This window comes from Equus caballus, chromosome 14 (assembly GCF_041296265.1).
Source record: "Equus caballus isolate H_3958 breed thoroughbred chromosome 14, TB-T2T, whole genome shotgun sequence".
NCBI lineage: Eukaryota > Metazoa > Chordata > Mammalia > Perissodactyla > Equidae > Equus > Equus caballus.
Window position 1 is genome coordinate 69,782,194 of NC_091697.1, and position 6,000 is coordinate 69,788,193.

Genomic DNA, 6,000 nt, shown 5'->3' on the forward strand with positions numbered 1-6,000 from the left:
CTGGCTGAGGCTACCTATTTAAGTGTCTTCAGCTACAGACAAGGAGGACATTCGGGGTGGTGGTTTGGGTCTTCAAAGGGGAAGAAGGCAACCCATGTGGAAATAGAAAAGCAAATGTTTGGTAAATAGAACTTTGATAAGAGTGGGCTTAGCAAGGATCTTCCCAATCCACCAGAACCAAGAGTTATCTATGGTGATTGCCTGTCCTGGGGACAGGCCTTTATTTTAAATTTCTTTTAAGCAGTTAGGGGGGAAAGGTCGAATGTTCTTGCTGAGTCTGAGCCTATATTTCTTCAGCTTGAAGTAGTCCACATTACCAGAGTGGTGCATCTTGGGGTGGCCTGCCCTGAACCCCCTCAAGGGACTATCCCAATGAAAATCCAAGTTATTTTGTATATATCAACAAATTGATTCTAAAGTTTTAAGGAGAGGTAAAAGACACAGAATAGCCAACACAATATGAAGGAGAAGAACAAAGTTGGAGAACTGACACTACCTGATGTCAAGACTTACTAGGAAGCTACAGTAATCAAGATAGTGTGATTGTGGCAAAAGAATAAACAAACAGATCAATGGAACAGAATATAAAGCCCAGAAATAGACCCACATAAATATGGTCAACTGATCTTTGACAAAGGAGCAAAGGCAATACAATGGAGCAAAGATAAACTTTTCAACAAATAGTGCTGGAAAGACTGGACAACCACGTGTAAAAAATTAGTCTAGATATAGACCTTATACCCTTCACAAAAACTATCTCAAAATGGATCACAGACCTAAATTCAAAGAACAAAGCCATAAAGCTCCTAGAAGATAACACAGAAGAAACTTAGATGGCCTTGGGTTTGACTATAACTTCTTAGATACAACACCAACACATGATCCATGAAGGAAACAGTGGATAAGGTGGACTTCATTAAAATAAGAAGGGGCCGGCCCAGTGGCACAGTGGTTAAGTTTGCACGTTCCACTTTGGTGGCCCAGGGTTCGCCGCTTCGGATCCTGGGTGTGGACATGGCACCGCTTGACAAGCCATGCAGTGGTAGGCATCCCACATATAAAGTAGAGGAAGATGGGCATGGATGTTAGCCCAGGGGCAGTCTTCTTCAGCAAAAAGAGGAGGATTGGTAGCAGATGTTAGCTCAGGGCTAATCTTCCCCCAAAAAAATAAAATAAGAAACTTCTACTTTGCAAAAGACAATGTCAAGAGAATGAGAAGACAAACCACAGACTGGGAGAAATATTTGCAAAAGAACATCCGTTAAAGGACAATTATCCACAATATGCAAAGAACTCTTAAAACTCAACAATAAGAAAACTAACAACCTGATTAAAACGTGGGTCAAAGACTTTAACAGACACCTCACCAAAGAAGATAAACAGCAAATAAGCATGTGAAAAGATGCTCCACATCCTCTGTCATTAGGGAAATGCAAATTAAAAGAACAATGAGATACTACCACACGCCTATTAGAATGGCCAAAGTCTGGAACACTGACAACACCAAATGCTGGTGAGGATGTGTTGCAACAGGAACTCTCATTTACTGGGAATGCAAAATGGTACAGTCACATTGGAAGACAATTTGGTGGTTTCTTGCAAAACTAAACATACTTGTCATACAGTCCAGCAATCATGCTCCTTGGTATTTACCCAAAGGAGCTGAAAACTTTTTTCCACACAAAAGCCTGCAACAGATGTTTTTTTTTTCCTTTTTTTGAGGAAGATTAGCCCTAAGCTAATATCTGCCGCTAATCCTCCTCTTTTTGCTGAGGGAGATTGGCCCTGAGCTAACACCCATGCCCATCTTCCTCTATTTTATATGTGGAGTGCCTGCCACAGGATGGCTTAATAAGCGGTGAGTAGGTCTGCACCCGGAATCTGAACTTGCGAACCCCGGGCCGCTGAAGCGGAACGTGCGAACCTAACCACTGCACCACCTGGCTGGCCTCACACAGATGTTTATAACAGCTTTATTTACGATTGCCAAAACTTGGAAGCAATGGAGATGTCTTTCAGTAGATGAATGGGTAAATAATCTGTGGCACATCCAGACAACGGAATATTATTCAGCACTAAAAAGAAATGAGCTATTAAGCCATGATGAGTCATAGAGGCACCTTAAATGCATATTACTAAGTGAAAGAAGCCAATCTGAAAAGGCTGCATACTGTATGACTCCAACTATATGACATTCTGAAAAAAGCAAAACTGTGGAGACATTAAAAGGATTAGGGATCACCAGGGGTTGGGGGGTGGGGAATGAATAGATGGAGCACAGAGGCTTTTTGAAAGGGCAAGAAAATACTCTGTGTGATACAATAAAGATGGATAGATGTGATTATACGTTTGTCCAACCCTACAGAATGTACAACACCAAGAGTGACCCCTAAGGTAAACTATGAACTTCTGGTGATTAGGATGTGTCAATGTCGGTTCATCAGTTGTAACAAATGTACTACTCTGGTGGAGATGTTGATAATGGGGAGGCTATACATTTGGGAGGGCAGGGGTATTTGGGAAATCTCAATAATTTTGTTCCCTAGTTGAAAAAATTTGTTCCTTACTCTTAATTTTGTTGTGAACCTAAAACTTCTCTAAAAAATAAAGTCTCAGAAAAAAAAACAGAAGGGGGACAATGATTTGGGAAAGGATCAGAGCCTACCGCTTCTCCCTAGCTGAAAAGATGAGAAGAGATAGGGGAGGTAAATTAGTGAACATGGGAATGTTTCTAAAGCATGGGCAAGAATAGTTACAAAAGATTGATGTACTCTGAAAGCAAAAAAAAAAAACAACAGAAGATGTCTAAGAGAAAAAGTTTTTTTACCCAATTAGATATAAGCAAAGCTTATCAGGAACTACGCTTGCACTCACTCTTATATATATTATAGAATAACTGATGAGGCAGAAAATGAAGTTTTCCAGCAAATGGAACTGCCAGCCTCTTTTCTGCCTAGAACTGATGAGGATTTTAGGCTGGTTAATTTTAAAACTGCAGATGAGAAGCAGGCTCCAAGGAGTGGAATTTACTTGCCTTTTGTTGGGAGGCATTTGCGTTTGTCAGGGGAACCTCCATCTGTGGAGATGCCTCCCTCTCTGTGCCAGGGGGAAGGGGGATGGCCTTGTCTCTGGAAACTCTTAATGGGTAGGGCAAGAACTTAAGTTGGTTACTGTCTGGCAACCTCATGTAACTGATTTAGGGTGGTGGCTTCTGGCCTTTACTTAATCTGATTTGATTCTTATCTAAAAGTTGTGGGACCACCCAATGCCAGACCCCACCTGCACTGATACCATTTTAACTTTTTTTACATGTTCTTTCCTTTGTCTTGTAAAGAGATGGCTCACATACCTATGCCTTAAAATTAGCCTTACTCTCCACTCATGTTTGCAGCAGAAGCGGCAGCAGCAACATGCCGGCAGCAGCTCTGCCTGCCCATGGGTCCTGTCCCCATGCCAGTGGCGGCAGCAGCAGCTCCCCATGCCAGCAGCATCTCTGACTGCCCGTGGGTCCTGTCCCCACGCAGCAGCTCTGCCTGCCCCTGGGTCCTGTCCCCATGCTATTCCACGCTATTCTCTAAATAAAAGAGCACTACTGCCAGACCTTGAGAGTCCAAGAAATCTTTCTTTCGACTCCTCGGCTCACCGACCCCGCATCAGGACAACATAGCAAGGGCCCTTGAAGCAATCTATGTGTAGCTAAGAGTCATTTGAGTGGCTCCTTTAATTATGCAATACAAGCTGAGGATACTTATGCATAAAGATGAGAGAGTGAAGCTAGGTCACATACTCTGTCCACCAATATCTAATTAAATAACAACAAAGGTATTTATTTTAAAACAGCAAAACTTTGTCAGTAACAATCATGTTAGGAAAGGGACACAACCTCATGAGACAAACCAGAAAAAGAGGATGGCCAACTACACGAATACAAGATTCTCCTGAGGCATAGTGTGGCTCTACTCGCATCTACCAGAAGCAGTCCTTGAAAGTTAAAAGCAAATCATAAGAGTTCTCACAAATAATCCAAAATTGAGAAAGAAGTGGATTGAGAGTATATCTTTATTTTTTTCTCTTCTGCCTAGGGAAGTGGAAATAGTTGCTAGAGAGAGAGATGGATGATAAGAGAAATGAAAGAGAATTGGGCTGCTTCTTGCTGGTCAATGCTTAGGCTCCAGGGCCCTACACTGAATTGAGGGAATGACCGTGGTAGTTTCCACGATAATAGGATTACGAGCCTGGCAAGTATCAAGGAGTACATTAAAAGTAGATTACATAAACCTACAAAATCCCACCAGAGTACGTGTCCTTTACCACTAGGCTACACTGCCTCACCTTAGCGTCCCTGGTCATAGTAGTTGACTCAGGGATGGACTCAGGGTGGGTCAATCAGAATTGATCTCTGGGATTTCTCTGCTGCAACTAGCAGGGAACTCTTGCATTTTTGAAAGAAAGGACCATCATCCTTGAACATAGTTGCTACCTGAGTGTTTTAGGAAAGGATGAAGAGAGAAAAGTAGACCTAAGTTCTGTTTTTGATAAGGAGTGAGAAGACATCATGACAACCTCACTAGAACCGTTGGTCCAGTCCTTTGTAATGCCCATCCTACTCAGTTATGTGAGCCTAAACAATTCCCCACTTTTTTATTTTGTATTTTTTGCTTAAGTTGGTTAGACTTTGAATTGTTTCTGTTGCTTTGGATCATAAGATTAATACATGGTAACTTATATTCCAACTAGCATGAGAGTTCCAATTTTCCTGAATCTTTGGGAAATATTAACATTTAAATTGGGGCTGGCCTGGTGGCGCAGCGGTTAAGTTCACACATTCCACTTCAGCGGCCCGTGGTTTGCTGGTTCGGATCACAGGTGCGGACATGGCACCGCTTGGCATGCCATGCTGTGGTAGGCATCTCACAAACAAAGTAGAGGAAGATGGGCATGGATGTCAGCTCAGGGCCAGTCTTCCTCAGCAAAAAGAGGAGGATTGGCAGTAGTTAGCTCAGGGCTAATCTTCCTAAAAAAAACCCAAAAAACAAAAAAACCAGGTAAATTAGAAGAAAAGAGCATCAGATATGGGAGAAAGCCAAGAAGAATACATTCTGGAAAAGTACTTTTATACATAACTCAACATAACTCGGCTCAATTGCTGCCAGTAGGATTTTAAAAAATAAAAGCATAGACACCAAGTAGAAAATTAATTCCACAGAAGAACATCTAACAGAGCTCTGAACAAATAGAAGAAAGCAGAGTTAAGGAATGAAATTTAACCTGCTGATTTTTCCTTTTCTATTATAGCAGAGGAAAGAAAAGAAGAACCGTTTTAAGAAAGAAATTCAGTAAGCAGCTTTCTAAAAACCCTTTTTTCTATAGCTGAAATTGCTAGAATTTCAAATGACCACAATATCTTTCCCTGTGTTCTGGAAGAACACTGCTATATTCTCGGCACAGAGGCTTTTGATTACAGTTCCTGGATTAAAAGCATCCATTGAGAGAGAGCTCCGAATTTCAAATAGTGCTTTAATTAAAGCACATCTGTGTAAACCAATAATGGATTTTCAGTATGTAGGGTCTGAATCTTAAGAACTAGAAGTAGATAAAAGAAATGCCTTTTTGCTATATATGAAAAAGTCACTTTCACTGTATATATTTCTTTTTTTCTTTTTTTTTTTTTTGAGGAAGATTAGCCCTGAGCTAACATCTGCCACCAATGTTCCTCTTTTTGCTGAGGAAGATTGGCCCTGAGCTAACATCCGTGCCCATCTTCCTCTACTTTATATGTGGGATGCCTGTCACAGCATGGCTTGACAAGCGGTGCATAGGTCCACACCCGGGATCCGAACAGGTGAACCCTGGGCTGCCGAAGTGGAAGGTGTGAACTTAACTGCTGTGCCACCTGGCTGGTCCCTCACTGTATATATTTCTGAAAAAAAAAAATCTCATCCTTAAGTTTATATTTTTCAAAAATGAAACTAAAAAAATATATAGGATGGTATTTTTACA